Genomic DNA, 15,749 nt, shown 5'->3' on the forward strand with positions numbered 1-15,749 from the left:
TCCTTCCTCTTCTGCTTTTTACTTTCTTTACCTGCTGACCCTTCCCTCTGTCACACCCCTTCCTCTCTCCACCCACAGTTGTCCCTGTTCCTCATGGTGCAACCACTCTCAGCCACATTCTCCCAGGCTGGAGATGCACCATGGGACGTAGGGCAGATACTTCTCAGTCTCTGCCTTCACACCTCTTAGAGAATCGGTGTAAAGAGGTAAGCAGAGTGGGGCGCCTGGGTGGCTCAGTCGTTAAGCGTCTGCCTTCAGCTCAGGTCATGATCCCAGGGTCCTGGGATTGAGCCCCGCATCGGGCTCCTGCTTGGCAGGAAACCTGCTTCTCCCTCTCCCACTCCCCCTGCTTGTGTTCCCTCTCTCACTGTGTCTCTCTCTGTCAAATAAATAAATAAAATCTTAAAAAAAAAAAAAAAAGAGGTAGGCAGAGTGATCACAAATCACACAGATTCTAATCATTTCTCACATCTCTTCCCCTTCTCTCTTCATCCCTCCCTCCCAGAATTTGCTCTTCTCAAGTCATGTTTGCACGTTAATCTTTGCCACAGGCTTTCCTTTGTAGAGGACCCAGACTAAGACATAAAGTAAAGAGATGGCTCTGGAAACAGGCTGTCAAGGTGGGATTTTGGAGTTGAATTGCTCACATATCCAAAAGGAATAGTGGCCCCATTGCTGCTGGTCAGTGGGGATTCCTTTAACATCTGGTGCTGATCCTCACCTTTCTCTTCTTCACTGTGGGCCTTTTTTGCATTTTTTTAAAGGTTTTATTTATTTATTTGTCAGAGAGAGAGGGCCCAAGCAGAGCAGGCAGAGGAAGAAGCAAGCTCCCTCCCGAGCAAGGAGCCTGATGCGGGGCTCGATCCCAGGACCCTGGGATCATGACCCGAGCCGAAGGCAGACGCTTAACGGACTGAGCCACCCAGGCGCCCCCCCCTTTATGCATTTTAGATCAACTCCTCTGATCACTCAACTTCCGTGTGCATTGGAAGATGGGAATCAGGGACAGAAGTTAGGAGGGCAACAGGAGAACCAGCAAGGAATGTCACAGCATCGGCAGTGAAGAGGAGCTGAGGGAGTGAGGGAAGGGTTAAGGGGTAGCAACTGCCGCCGACTCCTCTTCCCACTACACATCAGCCCAAATGCCACGGCATGCACGGCTGGGTCTGAGGTTGGGTTGTGGGTGTTGACAAGCTGGAAATTGTTGGGATGTGGGGGACGGTTGGTAAGAATGTAAAAGAAGGAATAAATGATTGCTTTTGATAGAGTATTGCTTTTTGTGGGCTTAGATTTATCACCAATGGCCAGTCCATGTCAAAATAACTCAAAATGTACTTGAGGGCAAAAACGTGATGCTATGTGTATGCACTGAGAGAGAAATGCATGGAAGAAAGATCTCCCACGACCTCATATCCAGCCTAGCTTCTCCAAGTGCTTTGTTTATGCTTTATTGTTAAAAAGGAAACTCTAGGGCGCCTGAGGGGCTCAGTCTGGCTAAATGTCTGCCTTCAGCTCAGGGACCTGGGATGGAGCCCCAAGTCAGGCAGAGGGGAGCCTGCTTCTCCCTCTCCCTCTGCTCCTCCCCTCTGCTCACGCTCTCTCCTGCCCTCTCTCTCTCAAATAAATAAATACAATCTTTAAAAAAAAAAAAAAGACAACTTTACTGTACGAAACTAACTCACATATGGAAAAGAAGACAAAACATAAATATATACAACAAGTGGTAACTGGACCTACCAAGGGATCACTTCATAATAAAAATATTAAGTCACTGCATCGTACACCTGAAAGTAATATTATGTTGTATGTCAATAATCATTCAATAAATAAATAATAAAAATAAAATAATTTTTTAATGATTGTATTTATTTATTTGAGGGAGAGAGCGCACAAGCCAAGGATTGGGGCAAAGGGAGAGGGAGAAGCAGGCTCCCCACTGAGCAGGGAGCCTGATGAGGTTCGATCCCAGGACCCTGGGATCACAACCTGAGCTTAAGGCAAACGTTTAACCAACTGAGAGCCACCCAGGTGCCCCAAATTAAAATAACATTTAAAATATATTTTAAAAAATAAAATATCTCAGGGGTTCCTGGCTGGCTCAGTCAGTGGAACATTCGACTCTTGATCTTGGGGTCGTGAGTTCGAGCCCCATGTTGGGCATAGAGATTTATTTAAAATAAATAAATTAAATTAATTTAGTAAATAAATAAGATGTCTCAATTTCCCTTGCATCCAAAATCAGAAGTAGGTATCCACGTTGCAATGTCATTGCTATAACTGCTATAAGAAATTAGAATTCCGTTTAAAAGCTCTTGACAGTTTCCAATTCTTTTAGTTAAATAGCAAAACAAATGTGCTTGCCATTATGTTCAAGATCTCTGAGCAGTCAGTGCAATGGTGCTGACTTTTTTCCTAGTTTTGCTCAGTCTAACCGCTGTATAATCCTCATTCCATCTTCTGCCATTCCCCGGCGGTGTTAGGAGTTTTTCCTCCTCCCTCTCTATCCTTATTCACCCCGACAATCTGTGTTTATTTGCCATTAAACATCAAGGTCTCCTATACCGTTGGATACTGAAAGTCCATGTTCATCTTTGCAAATCCTTAAAAAAGATTTGGAGAGTATTATGTTTCCTGGACACTCTATGCTGGTGTTGTATGTAGATGACCTCAGCCTCTAACTCAACGATGCCTACCAGTAGGACTCAACAATTTTACTCTCCTCTCTCATTTAAAAGGGCCACAAGGTGGGGCACCTAGGTGGCTCAGTCATGATCCCGGGGGGCCCTGGGATCGAGCCCCCATGTCAGGCTGCCTGCTCAGCGGGGAGCCTGCCTCACTCTCTCCCTCTGCCATTCCCCCCCCAACACCCGGTTGTGCTCTCTGGTTCTCCCTATCTCTCTGTCAAATAAATAAATTAAAATCTTTAAAAGGGCCATGAGGTTTCTAAGGAAAAATTACAATTTTGTTTGACATGAGTCTATTACCTGTGCCATGTCTTTTCACGCAACACCTCAATACCTCCCAGTAGAAGCCATCCTCAAGGTCCTGAGGACAAGTGCAATTTCACCATGCTGCACCTTTTGAGGCATGGCTGCCTATTATTCACAATACCAATGGGTATTCTTCAATTGCTGACTGTTTGATACAAGAGACTGGAGCTTGGCTGCGGGAAGCGGAAGGAAAATATTCCCCCTCAAACAGGGCTTAGCTAGGTCCTCCTGATTAGGATAAGAACTTTCCCTCTTGGGGCGCCTGGGTGGCTCAGATGGTTAAGTGTCTGCCATCCGCTCAGGTCACGATCCCAGGGTCCTGGGATCGAGCCCCGTGTAGGGCTCCCCGCACAGTAGGGAGTCCGCTTCTCCCTCTCCCTCTGCTGCTCCCCCTGCTTGTGCTCTCTTGCTCTCTCTCTCAAATGAATAAATAAAATCTTTAAAAAAAAAAAAAAGAACTTTCCCTCTTTTGTCAGAAGATGGAATCACTAGGTGGGATGATGGTGGGTCACAGAGACAAGCAAAGCCCTATTGCCTAATACAGGTCTTCTCCGGGCCTTGGAGAGCTGGACAGCCTCCCTGCCCAAGGGCTGCAGCTGCAGCTGTGATTCTGGAAGAGAGACCATTTACCTCTATAATTCTATATATAGTCTGGCTCCTCTTGAGCTGGTATTCATCAAAAGACACCTTGACCTCAACATTTTAAATGTTACCAGATAGGGGCGCCTGGGTGGCTCAGTCTGTTAAGCGCCTGCTTTCGGCTCAGGTCATGATCCCGGGGTCCTAGGATCGAGCCCCACATCGGGCTCCCTGCTCCGTGGGAAGCCTGCTTCTCCCTCTCTCACTCCCCCTGCTTGTGTTCCCTCTCCTGCTGTCTCTCTCTGTCAAATAAATAAATAAATAAATAAATAAATAAATAAATAAATGTTACTAGATAATTCATAAAACCTCCAACTCTTTCCTTGCTTAAGATCAAAAACTGTAAGAAATACTACAATTGAATTAAAGAAAAAAATAAACAAGGAGTTGAACCAGTTGAGTATGATGTTTTGAATAACGACAAATTCCCAAGATGTCTTAGGGACACAGAAACTTCTGGATATGAACTTAATTTCATAAGACGAATGGAGACATTTTTTCTGATTTACAAATAGCAGCGTGTGCCTTGAATGAGGACAAGGATACAGGTCAGAAAATGACATTTTTTTCCAGCTTGTCACTCAACACCCTCTCTCAGAGGATCTTTGCTACTTAATCTATGTCTCTCCATGTGCTGAAGAGCTCTTGTAGTTCAAAATTTTATGGTAACAAAAGGTATAGCAGTGATTACCTCTGGGCAGGAGGTTAGGGATCTGGGGTCAGTGTATATGGGGAGGGGCGCTAGGAAGCTTGTGGCGACTGCTGTGAGGCCATTTGTCAGCCACCTCCCACCTTCAGGGAAGCTGTCCCAAGACAGCTGTCCTGAGGGGCGCCTGGGTGGCTCAGTCGTTAAGCATCTGCCTTCGGCTCAGGTCATGATCCCCGGAGTCCTGGGATCGAGCCCCGCATCGGGCTCTCTGCTCAGCAGGGAGTCTGCTTCTCCCTCTCTCTTCCCTTCTGCCCTCCCCCTGCTCGCACTCTCTCTCTCTAAAACAAATAAAATATTTTTGGGCGCCTGGGTGGCTCAGTTGGTTAAGCGACTGCCTTTGGCTCAGGTCATGATCCCGGAGTCCCGAGATCGAGTCCCACATGGGGCTCCCGGCTCAGCGGGGAGCCTGCTTCTCCCTCTGACCCTTTCCCCTCTCGTGCTGTTTCTATCTCTCTCTCTCTCAAATAAATAAATAAAATCTTTAAAAAATATAAAAATAAATAAAAAATAAAACAAATAAAATATTTTTTAAAAAGAAAAAGCAGATTTTCTATTTAAAAAAATAATTTTAAAAAATTAAATTAAAGCTTGTTGCTTCTCTGTTGTTTCTGGATCAGCCCAACGTGCCCACTGCGGGACAGGCCACACAGGTGTCTCCTGGCCCTCTTCACATCACTCTGCTGGAATTGGGACTCGGAACCAACACAAGGCAATGCGGACACTCTGGCTGCTGTGAATGGCAAGGCCATTTGTCCCAGTCCCAGGAGACTGTGTTCTGCCAGCATCCAGGAAACTGGCAGGCTAACCCATTAACTCACAAGTAGGGGGAAATCTCAGACTCACCACAGCTCCTACCAGCACCATAGGTGTCCCCAGGAACACGGCTTTCCCCCTGGGCTCAGGCCATGTCTGCTGAGGCTGGCTGGGTCATAAAAGCCTCAACAATCACACTAGAAACCCCCTCAGGTAGAAGCTGGTGGCGAAACACACCGTAGCAGCAGGTGCATTTCCCCCTTGATCCCCGGGACGAGCACCATGACTGTGGCTTCGGGGAGAGGATGCTGGCTTAAGACCCACTACCTGTTCTTCGGCAACTTTCTAAGGCTTCTTTGCAGCTTCCAGGGGAAGAAAGGGAAGACGCACAGGCTTTGTTCTCCTGGGACAGCTCATGAGAACGGGCCACTGCTAGAGGATGTGAGAATACCTCTATGTAACAGTCTGGCGCATGGATATCATCCCTCCTGGCCACCAGCATCCAGCGGCTGTCCCCTCACCAGTCCACCGCCAGGCCATGAGGCCCCCGAGGTCAGCACTCTCTCTGCTGAGGCTATCTGCCCACTCTCGAGCACAGGCTCAACCCCTGGATTCTGCTGCTCAACTAACTAAAAATGAAAACTATCAGTCTGCCGACTGTGAGAAATGGAATCGGGAAGATGGGGACCAGAGGCCCTGGGGATGCTTCCTGGATACAGCACTGACCACTCAGCTCCATCTGGAAATCCCAAGGCTAAAGCTTCAGGAGCAGGAACAGCTGGGAGGGCACACGGCCCCTACCATCTCAGCCCTGAGCCCCTTCACAGCCACACACAGAATGAGGCCCCAGGACACGCCTTAGCTACCTAACACTCTGACTGCTTTAGACCAGACCCCAGGAGAGGCCAGTAGTCAACACCTAGACCAATCTCAAGTGGCTGCGAAGTGCAGCTTCTGGGCATCTCCACGACTAACCCGTTAGCCCAGGACTTCAGCATCCAGCCCGGCTTTGCTCCCCCGACTCCCCTGCACCCTGAGCTCCCCCAACTCCCCTGCACCACTGCGGCTGGAGACGCCTGCACTCTACCCTCTAGTGGCCACAGTGGGAACAGCAGGAAGCCGAATCTGGCCGTTGTCCTCAAGGGGAACCGAGACGCACAAGGTCACTAGCTGGACTGTCCTTTCCTTCCTCCCATCTTTTTGTGGATGGTTGTAAATCTTTTATAGTGATGCAAAAGCCTAAGCCACGTTTCTACAACCATTTAAATTGTTACTTCAGTCAAAATTCTATTGGATCCTTACGTGTATGGTTCTCTCTGTACACTCCCTGAATTCAGTTATTATTATCTTGGCAGAAGACGTTAGTCATAACCCCCACCACCAGAGAGTGCTGTCTATGGGCTACGCCAAGGAGCCCCTCCCCCAGGAAGGCCATGCTAATATCATCCTTTTCTGCGTGGGCCAGGATGCAAAGGTTTGGAAACACTGATCCAGCAAGATTCAAAAAAGGGTTTTGAATTAAATCAAATAAGATGCCATGGGGACGCCTGGGTGGCTCAGTCGGTTAAGCGTCTGCCTTTGGCTCAGGTCATCATCCCAGGGTCCTGGGATCGAGTCCCGCATTGGGCTCCCTGCTCTGCGGGAAGCCTGCTTCTCCCTCTCCTGCTCCCCCTGCTTGTGTTGCCTCTCTGTCAAATAAATAAATAAAATCTTTAAAAAAAAAAAAAACAAATAAGATGCCATGAATGAATTAATGAATGAAATCAGAGTACTTGCTTTGCTTCTTAATAACTGCAAATCACCAGCCTCTCCAAGCCTTGATTTTCCAACTGCGATAGAAAGAATTTACAGGATTATGAGGATTAACAAGGAATGACGTAAGTAAAAGCTGTAAAACATTATACAAATTTAATTATCACCTTGGACATTAACAGTTACACCACCGTTTCCTTAACAGACCACTCTCTTCAATCTCCCCTTTCTGCCATATACCCTGCTCTCATCAACAAACTATTCTTCAGACGCCTTTTCCCCCCAAAATCACTCTCCACGTTAAAAAATGTCATCAGCTCCCCTTTGCCTACTCAGTCAAGTCTAAACTCCCACAAGGATCTCGGTCATCTGGCTGTCACCCCTCTGTTTTCCATGAACCCAATGGATGGGGGGGGGTGTCCAAGTCCAATCTGGCAGGTACACCAGCCACTAGGGGGCGTAAGGTCCCAGGGTCAGCCTATATTAGGTAGAAGTTTATCCAGAGCAATCAGAAGCAACGCACAAAGGGGCTAGTTGAACGCATGAAGGAGGGAGGCCGAAGTCAGACCTGCAGAAACAGCGTCAGAATGGGATTTAAGCGGCGCACCTGGGTGGCTCAGTCCGTTTCACAGCTGACTCGATCTCAGCTCAGGTCTTGATCTCAGGGTCATGAGTTCAAGCCCCACATTGGGCTCCACACCCAGCATGGAGCCGCCTTTATTATTTTTCTTTTTTGGAGCTTACTTGAAAAAAAAAACTGGATTTAGGGGCAAGGGAAGGACATAAGCCATGTAGTTTCATAAGGATGGGCTCAGCTACACTGTCCTGACAAACAAACTCCAAACCCCAGCGGCTTAACACAACAGAGACTTATTATTTGCTAATGCAAAGTCAGCAGCAGGCCTGGTGTGGGGTGACTCATGGTGACTGTCTTCCATGAGGTAGTCTTGTTGCAGAAGTTATGATACATCTGGGGGATGGTGCAGGCTTTTCTTTGCTTCAGCTGGAAGAGAAACCTGTCACTTCTACTCATACCTCACTGTCCACAATTAGTCAAACCGCCCCACCTTCTTTCAAGAGTACTGGTAAGTGTGGCTGTGCTGGATAGAATCCAAAAATGTCACCCACTAGGGGATGGGCTAAATGGGGGATGGGCATTAAGGAGGGCACTTGTTATGATGAGCACTGGGTGTTACACATAAGTGATGAATCACTAAATTCTACTCCTGAAACCAATATTACCCTATACGCTAACTAACTAGAATTTAAATAAAAATTTGGAAAAAAAAATGTCACCCACAATCCCTCCCCTCCCTCTACATGGAGGTCACTCCTCCCGTCAATAGTGCAGCCTACTTCCCCTCTCCCTAAATCTGGGCTGGCATGGTGACCTCCTTTGACCAAGAGAATGTAGGAGAAATGACAAAGGTGCAGCCCTTAAGCCCTTCTGTTCTTATTCTCTTGGAACCCAGCCTCCAACTTCTTTGGGTTGAGTTCCATTGAAGTTTGTCAATCACCTGTATTCCTAAACAATGAAACATGAATACTGGGTTATGGAATAGTTTCTCTTGATAAATAAACAACTAACAAATACTGTGGGCAGAAAAGAAAAAGGAAGGAAGGAAGGAGGGAGGGAAGGAAGGAAGGAAGGAGGGAGGGAAGGAAGGAAGGAAGGAAGGAAGGAAGGAAGGAAGGAAGGAAGGAAGGAAGGAAGGAAGGAAGGAAAAGGGTGACATGGAAGCATGTAGACGTGGGGATTCATTAGCACCTGTGCGCTTACAGGTCATGCTTCTTCATGCATCTTCATGTCTAACTAGCCGGTTAAATCTCCACCCCTGAGCATGATTTTCACTATTATAATGAGGAGGAAAGTCGGTGAGAGGTCAGCAGTGGGGTCTGCTCACATCTTTGCCAGTCTTTGTAGCCTACATGCTCCTTTCAATAAGCATCCTCGCTTTGCACTCGCCCAAGATGCTACTCAAGAGGCACTGAGTTTTAGCTTTTTTTCTTCCACATGGAGGCAGCCAAAGAATGCTGGATTCTGCGGTCAGGGTTGAGGGGACCCAAGTTCAGTCCCTGCTCTGTCTCTCATCAACTGATGATAAATAAATAAAATACGGCAAATCCACAAAATGGAATATTATTTGGTGATTAAAAGGAATTAAGTACTGATACATGCTACAAAAAGGATGAACCATTTACACGAAATGTCCAGAAGAGACAAATCCTTACAGACAGAAAGTAGATTGGGGCGCCTGGGTGGTTCAGTCATTAAGCGTCTGCCTTCGGCTCAGGTCATGATCTCAGGGTCCTGGGATCGAGCCCCACGTCGGGCTCCCTGCTCAGCGGGAAGCCTGCTTCTCCCTCTCCTTCTCCCGCTGCTTCTGTTCCCTCTCTCTCTGTGTCTCTGTCCAATAAATAAATAAAATCTTTAAAAAAAAAAGAAAAAGTATATCAGTTGGTTGCCTAGGCCTGAGGGAGCTGGGAAGGGGAACAGGGTGTGACTGCAGTGGGTATGGGTGTTTTGGGGGATTTTGAAAATGTTCTAAAACTGACTATGGCATGACTCTGGATATTCTAAAAACCATTAAATTGTACATTTTAAATGGGTGGGTTGTATGATATGTGAATTATACCTCCAGTAAAGCTGCTTTTAAAAAAACCAAGGTTGGGGTGACTGGCTGGCTCAGTCAGTGGAGCGTGCGACTCTTGATCTCAGGGTTGTAGGCTGGAGCCCCACGTCGGGTGTAGAGATTACTTAAGAATAATTAAACCTTTTAAAAAATTAAAATAAAATAAAAACTGGATAGTTTTCAGTTACTGGGGCGGTTGTAAGTATGCTTTAACTGTGTCTGGAAAAACTTTCAATTGTAAATTGCAGATCAACAGTTTCTGGTGAAAACTTAGCATACAGGGGCACCTGGGTGGCTCAGTCGTTAAGCGTCTGCCTTCGGCTCAGGTTATGATCCCAGGGTCCTGGGATCGAGCCCTGCATCGGGCTCCCTGCTCTGCAGAAGCCTGCTTCTCCCTCTCCCACTTCCCCCTGCTTGTGTTCCCTCTCTCACTGTGTCTTTCTCTGTCAAATAAATAAAATCTTTAAAAAAAAAAAAGAAAACAGCATACAAATTGAGCTGAGCTGTGAATGTTAAATACACACTGGATTTTGAAGAGTTAGCAAGAAAATAAATGTTTTGTATTGACTACATGCTGAAATGATAATACTTTGGCTACACACACAAATGTATTAATTTCATGTTTCTTTTTATTTCTTTTAATAGTCAGTAGGACATATTAAATACATATGTGGTTTGCATTATACGTTGTTTGATTTGCTCTTCACCATTAATTAGGGCCTAAACCCTAAAGTTACATGTAACTTATAAATTTTGCCCAGGAAAAATACAAATGACTGAGTACTAGCCCAAAGTTGTATCGCTCGGTTTGTCTCTAACTTAGTTGACTAAACTCCATCATGCCCTTCTTGACTCTACCAATCTCTATTCTGCAAATGCTCTTTGTTTTGGGTTTTGTTTTTTTTTTTAAGATTTTATTTATTTATTGACAGGGGATGGGCAGAGGGAGAGAGAAAAGCTCAAGCAGACTCTGAGCTCAGAGCCCACTTCAGGGCTTCATCACCTGACCCTGAGATCACGACCTGAGCCGAAATCAAGAGTCGGACACTTAACCAACTGAGCCACCCAGGCGCCCTTGTGAATGCTTTGAACCAGCTCTACTGTAGGTCGGTTTCCTCACTGAGTTGAATAAACCTTTGACACATGTTTACTTTACAGTTGTATGAGTCATGTTTCAACTTTTTTTTTTTTTAAGATTTTATTTCTTTGTCAGGGAAAGAGAGAGCCCATGGCAGGCAGAGGGAGAAGCAGGCTCCCCACTGACCAAGGAGCCCGACGTGGGGCTCGATCCCAGGACCCTGGGATCATGACCTGAGCTAAAGGCAGCCGTTTCACCGACTGAGCCACCAGGCGTCCCCATGTTTCAACTTTTTAAAATTATATTTTGACAGAGCCCTCCAGTATGGTCCAACATATTCAGATCACTTTTTTAATGTAAAATTTATAAATACTTGGGCCTGCTTCTCCCTTTCCACCCTGCTTTTACTCTCTCTAACTCTGTTGCTATCTCTGTCTCTCTCAAATAAGTAAATAAAAATCTTTTTAAAAAATTACAAATACTTCAAATAAAATGTCTAAAAGAAAAAGAAATTCACAGCCTTGTTACCCTAAGAATATTTTGTATTCATTCTTACCATCTCTCAATTTTTGACTATAACTTTTTCACACAGATGCAATTATAAAATGGATGCTATTTTACATCAATAGGTACATGCATAAAAATCATAAACATTATTCATGTTTTTACATGTTCTTCATGATTATCATTTTAATAGCTGCATATATTTCATTGGCTTTTGTGTTCTAACTTAACAATGTGCTGATTGTTGAGAATTTGGTTGCTTTCCAACTTTTTACTCTTACAAAGCATGCTACAATGAACGTCTTCCACATATGTATTATATGATCTTTTGCTTCTGTTTAATTATTTCCTTAGGGCAGATTCCCGTGAGAGGGATTACTGAACTTCAGAGTGTGAACAATTTTAAGGCCATTGAAAGGCACTGCTATAATGTGTCCAAAAAAAGGTTGTGACCATGTACACGACCACCACCAGTCCATTGATGTGCCCGTTTCCCAAAATGTCCCTACCTTGATGAAAGAGTGTAATTTTGTTTCTGTTTGTGTTTTGGTATAAACTAATCCATGCAAAATAGACTCTCAATTTAAATGCTGCTTATAATTTCCTGTTTTCTATCTGAAGGAAAATGGGCGCTCTGGGGCACCTAACACAAGAATAATTCCTCAGGTGGAGCTCCCACATTGGAACTGAGGAATCCACCTAGTGGAAATGTAAGCTGCTGACTTCCACAGTCAACAACCTTTGTTGTGGAGAAATGGATGTCATGCCCCAGCACGGTCGACCTCCAAAACACAGGACTGGAGCGAGATACCGGTGTGTGGGTAAAGTCAGACTGAGTTATGAGTCAAGGATGAATGGAAACATGGAATAAAGCTAGAGCACTTTTCCTGTAGAAGTTAAGAACGTGCTCAATAGGCACCATCCTTAAACACAGCGGTACTCGTTTGCTAGGGCTGCTACTTAAAATACCGCAGACGTGGGAGCTTAAACAAAAACTCATTTCCTCACAATTCCGGACGGAGGCTGGAAGTCCCAGACCACAAGGTGTGGGCAAGTCTGATTTCTACCGGAGCCTCTCTCCTTGACTTGCAAATGGCCCCATCTAGCAGTGTCCTCACAAGGTCATCCCTGGGTCTGCACTGAAGTCCTGACTTCCTCTTCTTACATGAACCCGAATCATATTGGGCTAGGGTCTACCCTAATGACTTCATTTACCTTAATTACATCTTTACAGGACCTATCTATATAGTCATCTTCTAGGGTCTGAGGGGTTAGAACTTCAATTTAGGAATTGGATGAGGGGTGGGGGGGCGACACACACAATTTAGCCTATGGCAGTAGTTTCTGCAATATTTGCTGCAACTTTGTAGACTTAAAAGTTGGTAAGCTTAAGTCCCCTGGAGGGATCGTATTTATTAAATCACAATTAAAATAGGCACAAAATAATCAGAAAAAGATATCCCTCTTTACATTGTCCTGCAAAGAGCAGTGAAAGGAGATTAATCTCAGTAACTCTTTTCGTACTCCCCTTTCTCCCACCACTCCCTGCCCACCCGTGGAGAGCCACCTGCGCAGCCCGGGCTGCTTCCCCCGCCACACACACTCACCCCCCGCAGGCCCCGGCGCTTCGGAACGTGGACTTAGGAAGCTCCTCACGCTCCCAGAGCGGCCTTTCCGGCTGGGCCCCTTCCGTAAGTCCGCACCGCCCAGCGCAGAGCCGCGTGCTGGGATGCACCGCCGGCGGGGGGAGCGGGGGCGGCAGCGGGGCGCGCCGCAGGTGTCGCAAGCGCCGGAGGCCAACGGGCGCGAGGAGGCTGGCAAGGGACCGGGTCCGCCGCGGGGCCCCCGTCCCCGGGAAGCCGAGCATCCCAGGCGCTCCCGCCGCCTCCCCGGGGCCCCTCCCGCCGGAGCGCAGGTCCCGCCGGAGCCCCGGGGGCGACACGGGCGGAGTCCTCCTCCCACACAGCCCGGAGCCCGCACCTTCTCCGCGGACAGATCCCCTCCGAGACTGTGGTCGGGACCGCGAGGAAAGGAAGCAAGACAAGCGGCCGCTAGATGTCCCCTTTGTCTCATCACAGCAGTACAGGACGCGGCCGGCCCCCCCCGCCCAAGTTTCATTGGTCCTCAGCTGTGGCCGGGAGACGGGCTTCGCGGCCACCGAGGTTCCCCGTGGCCCGCCCTGCTCCGGTGGAAGCAAGTTTGGGGGCGTGGCGTCCTGCGCGAGGCCCACGTTGGGGGTAGAGATTACTTAAATTAAAAAAAAAAAAAACTTTAAAAATTTTTATAAATAAATTTGTTTTTTCTAGTCTCATTTGAACCGATTATAATGCCTGCTTGAGTCTCCCCTATGAGCAAAATAAAATCTTTAACTGGGATCATTTTTATATCTGTATGAGATTCATTTTACCTTTTTTCCGAAAATGATCTTTCAACCGCGTCAAAGAGGCAGACTCACTGTAATGTTTAAGAAGTTTAAGCTTCAGGACCTCTTCCAAGGCCCTCTACTTAATGCATTATTTTTCTTAAAGAGCACCCCCCCCCGAACTTGTATAAGCTTCACGCCCACCAAATCCATACCCCTCTCCACCCCTTCCCCACCCGCTGCTCACTGCCAGCTCCCTTAAACCACATTGGGTAGTTGAAAGATTTTTATCTTTTTTAATTATTATTTTTTTAAGTAATCTCTACACCCAACCTGGGGCGCAAACTCACAACCGAGATCAAGAGTCCCATGCTCTAATGACTGAGCCAGTCAGGAGCCTTAAAAGACCTTTTTTTTTTTTTTTTTTTAAGATTTAGTTATTTATTTGAGGAAAAGAGAGAGAGTGGGGGCAGAGGCAGAGAATCTCAAGCCCACTCCCTGATGAGTGCGGAGCCAGTGCACGGGCTCAATCCCACCACCCTGAGATCATGACCTGAGCAAAAATCAAAAGATGGCGGCTTAACCGACTGAGCCACCAAGGCATCCCGAAAATATATTTTTTAAGGTAAAATCATGACTCCCATAGAAATATAAAACGAAAGAGGCGCCTGGGTGGCTCAGTCGTTAAGCGTCTGCCTTCGGTTCAGGTCATGATCCCAGGGTCCTGGGATCGAGCCCCGCGTCGGGCTCCCTGCTCCGCGGGAAGCCTGCTTCTCCCTCTCCCACTCCCCCTGCTTGTGTTCCCTCTCTCGCTGTGTCTCTGTCAAATAAATAAATCTTTAAAATATATATATATATATATAACGAAAAAAAAAGAAATATAAAATGAACATGTTAACTGCTCATTAATTAGTCCTATAGAGCAAAAACGTAATTTATAGAAATCACCTCCTTTCTACAGAGGAGAACCCAATCAGATCGGTACAAGACAAAAATCATTTGCATTTCTATGAACATCTGCATCATCATCAGACTTCTGAGTTAACTTCTTTCCCTACAGAGTTGCAAAACAGTCAAAGATAATGAAGAATACTAACATCTGTGGAGTCCAAAAACTCCAAGGAGGGTCCTCTAGTCTAGACAAATCCTAGTATTCCACTGGAAGGAATGCTCAGTATTCTCCATTTCAAAATCCGTCACAATTTTTCCTTAACTAACAGCAAGAATTTGGGTAGCAAAGGTCACAAGTTGTTTCTTATTTCCTGAGTGTACTGTTTCCCACTGAGCCTCCTTCCAAGCCCTGTTCCCCTGTATCTTGGTGGCAGGCAACTTGTGGAAATTCTTCCCAAGGCCTCCAAAGCAGTGCTTGCTTTCGGCTGGTTGCTGATGCAAATGAGGCCATGAATCCTGTCTGTCACTGTCCCCCCAGCACACGCTTACTCTGGGGCCTTGACATGGCACTGCCCACAAGGGCCAGGTGATGAAGACTCTCTCTTTGACCAGACTACTGTGAGGTATTCCCCAAACCATGGATTGCTTTCTAGTGAAATAAGGGACATCAGGTTCATTACTAAATTATGTTTATTTTTGCCATTTGACACTCCTTACTTTCTAGTTTTCTGCTTCCAGAGACTTCTCCCTTTAATCAGTCACTTAGTGGTTTTTAGGTTTGACTCTTCCCCCAGCACATTCAACAGTCTCTAGAAGTACCTTCTCCCAAAATGTGCAGCCCTGACTTGAGACCTTTGCCATGCTATGTTCGATTTGTCTCTTTAGTATGGTTTCAAGACTATCCTAGCTCAAGCATGGTCAACGCCCAGCTCCGTTGCTCTGTTACGGGAGTCTCTTGGCAAGCACTCCCATGTAATTCCTATTCTTTCTCATTGATTTATTTTTTTTTTTAAGATTTTGTTTATTTATTTGAGAGAGAGAAAGACCACGAGCAGGGTGAAGGGCAGAGGGAGAAGCAGACTCCCTGCTAAGCAGGGAGCCAGATGCAGGGCTCAATCGCAGAGACTCCAGTCATGACCTAAGCCAAAGGCAGACACTTAACAGACTGAACCATCCTGATGCCCTCCCTTTCTTAATATTTTATTTATTTATTTGACACAGACAGAGAGACAGAGAGCATGAGCAGGGGATGTAGCAAGGGGAGAAGGAGAAGCAGGCTGCCCGCTGAGCAGGGAGCCTGACTCTCGGCTGGATACCAGGACCCTGGGATCATGACCTGAGCCGAAGGCAGACGCTTAACCGACTGAGCCACCCAGGTGCCCTCAATGATTTAATTTCTTATGTGCAAAACATTAACATGGTTCTGTTAAAAAGAAAA

General features: G+C 46.3%; 1 long non-coding RNA gene across 1 annotated transcript; it reads left to right on the top strand.

Moving 5' to 3' along the window:
* Window positions 1–76: 76 nt before the first annotated feature.
* Window positions 77–6,376, top strand: LOC114199213 (uncharacterized). Its single transcript, XR_003607240.2, has 2 exons — window positions 77–206; window positions 4,956–6,376. It is a non-coding gene; the product is annotated as an uncharacterized LOC114199213 (long non-coding RNA).
* Window positions 6,377–15,749: the final 9,373 nt, after the last annotated feature.

This window comes from Eumetopias jubatus, unplaced genomic scaffold (genome assembly GCF_037043125.1).
Source record: "Eumetopias jubatus isolate StellerSeaLion01/CBP00866 unplaced genomic scaffold, mEumJub1_p1.0 scaffold_12, whole genome shotgun sequence".
NCBI classification, from domain to species: Eukaryota; Metazoa; Chordata; class Mammalia; order Carnivora; family Otariidae; genus Eumetopias; species Eumetopias jubatus.